Source organism: Epinephelus moara, chromosome 17 (assembly GCF_006386435.1).
Source record: "Epinephelus moara isolate mb chromosome 17, YSFRI_EMoa_1.0, whole genome shotgun sequence".
NCBI classification, from domain to species: Eukaryota; Metazoa; Chordata; class Actinopteri; order Perciformes; family Serranidae; genus Epinephelus; species Epinephelus moara.
In genome coordinates this window covers 29,520,328-29,522,838 of record NC_065522.1, presented here as the reverse complement: position 1 = coordinate 29,522,838, position 2,511 = coordinate 29,520,328, and the positions used below count along the sequence as shown (strand labels likewise).

The window sequence follows — 2,511 nt, the reverse complement described above, 5'->3', positions numbered from 1 at the left end:
AATGCCTGTCTCTTTTTTTCCCTAATCTTCTCCGTGCCTTCCTTGTGCTTCTTCTCCATGACTTGTGATTGATTGATTGATTGATTGATTGATTGATTGACTGATTGATTGATTGATTGATTGATGCAGAAGGAGGACGGGACAGCCTGTGGCCCTCAGCCCTCGGCTGTGATTGGCCAACAGCTCAACGACGAGGTGAAAGGGGTGTGACACACCCACATGGGCCAAAGATGATGAGCCAAACACTACTAGAGAAACTGTGAACATTGGTTATCATATTAAAGGCCAGCCCAACTGCGCCTAAAGTTTCTTCATTTTTGTTTTTCCTCTGGCTGTACCGGCCCACACTGACCCAGCGGCCCACTGGGAAATCTCCCGGTACTCCCGATGGCCAGTCCGCCCTTGCTTATGAGCCACTCTCAGTGTGTGGTGGTGTATTTATCTGCAGAGACTCTGCCCTCTGCCTGTGTTAGGTGAGGTCGGGGCTTTATAAAAAGGTGGGGACCAGATGCCAGACTGTAAGCAGCAGGAATCAAAGAGATACAACACCTGAAAACCAGGCCCGGACTGGCCCACGGGAGAACCGGGGAGTTCCCCGGTGGCCTGGCCTGCAAGTGGTCCGCTCTGGCCTGCCTGTCTTTTTTTTTTTTTTTTTAAGGCGCGCTCTGCAGCGCAGGCTGCACAGCGCAGGTTGCGCAGCGCAGGTGGCCATGCCGGCTGGCAAAGAGCCCGCCCGCTGTCAGAAATGATAGGTGCTTGTCAGCATTTGTCACAATGTTTGGTCAAAAAGTGTTTTTTTTTGTTGTTTTTTTTTGTAGATTCAAGACGTGATTAGTTTGTTTCGCTTTCCACCCGCGCCCGCCCCCAAATCAGCGCGCCTGTAAACTGAAAGCCTCTTGGCTGTGGCGAGTCAGGTGGAGCAGAGAGCAGAGGGTGTGTACGTGTGCCTGTGTGTGCAGACTGTGCAGTAGGAGCTCTGCAGCTCAGCAGCGCCGTTACAATGGACCGCAAAAAGAGGAAAGGTGGAGCTGAACGGGAGAGAGATAAAAAAAAAAAGGGCCATTGAGGAGGAGGTGGTCAAATGTCATAAACTTACAGATATGTTCAGAGCCCCCCCAGCCCCCAGCAGCAGCGTGACGTCGTCAAATGATGATGCTGCAACAAGTAAGCTAACATAGAAAAGTAAGAAAACTAGTTATTCTCAACGTGAGGTCCGGGGAGGATGGGGACCGACCCGAGGCCAGATAAATGATTGATGATAAGCTATAAGAGCCAAATTAACCCGTAAGGGTCCATTTGGTTCCATTTTGTACAGAGGGGCGCAGGCTGAAACAGTTTGGGGACCCCTCTTAAGGATAGGCTCTTATCTGTCTAAGTTCAAAAGTTTTCAATATCTATCTAATGTTACTGAAATAAGATCAGATAAGCTGAAGTTGCTGCTGACTTATATTTTTACTTGTTTTACTGTTGCATTGAATATGGGTGTTTCCATATTGATTATAATAAGCTGACATCAAAGTGATTTGCTGACAAAATAATACAATCATGTTGTTTAGTTCAGCATAATACCCATTCATATAGGAGTCCTGGTTTATTGAGGGGCACATATGGTGAGGGTAGGGAAGAGAAAAGCACTGGACTGGAGGACTGTGAGTAGGGTTGCTGTTACAGTTGTGTTTAATAGAGTTGTTGTGCGACTGTCAGTCTGGAATAATGAGCTTTGGTGAATACTTAGCCCATATGTGTGTCCGTGTGCACGTGCACGTGTGTGAGCATGTAATGTGTGGATTGGGTGGCCTGGGTGGATGTATGACTCCCGGCCTGAATTTTTGTCCCAGTCCGGCCCTGTTGAAAACACAAATATAGTGAGAAGAAATGCCAAACAAGAATGAATCTGGGGTTGGCTTTTACTTTCACTTTCACTGGCAAGTGTGTTTACAAACTGTAAGCAACAATCCTGCATAGTATAACTTTAAGTTAAAGCAGCTGTGCGGAACTTTTCGTTTTCGTTGATTATAGCGCCCCTTTGGTCGAAGCGGTATGACAACCACAGCCTGGTGTCATAAAATTCCAACTGCAGCCGGCATTTACCACATGCATATGTTTTGGAGAGAGGGAGGATTAACTAACGTCAGGTCAGTCCAGTTAATTAGTAGAAACAGCAAAATTACTCAGTAAATTCTCCTGTATTGTTTCTGTTCTGATCTAATCTAATCTGTTGTGTATTTTGAGCTACTAAGGCTACCGTAGTAGTGTGAGCCTCAAGTTATTCTGGGTAATGTAGTAACCGTTGTTGTGCTACTGGAAACAATGAGAAGTAGCCGTGTACGTTCGGTGTAAGGAGGAATAAACAGTTAACAAGTCATCTGCTGAGTCCGCATTATTATGTGAAAAGAATACTCTGACGATTTGGGAGTTATGCCCTTTCTCTATCATTTTCATATTGAGACAACATGATGGATATCTTGGCGCTTGTAGGGGGTCAGTACATCTTGCGCGGAGGGATACACT

At 46.2% G+C, this 2,511-nt stretch overlaps 1 long non-coding RNA gene across 1 annotated transcript in view; it reads right to left on the bottom strand.

The window, feature by feature from the left end:
• Positions 1-314: 314 nt before the first annotated feature.
• LOC126403751 (uncharacterized) overlaps positions 315-2,511 on the bottom strand; it is a 16,118-nt gene continuing 13,921 nt past the window's right edge. The window contains exon 2 of the long non-coding RNA XR_007571358.1: positions 315-464. This is a non-coding gene — a long non-coding RNA (uncharacterized LOC126403751). The remainder of the gene's footprint in view (positions 465-2,511) is intronic.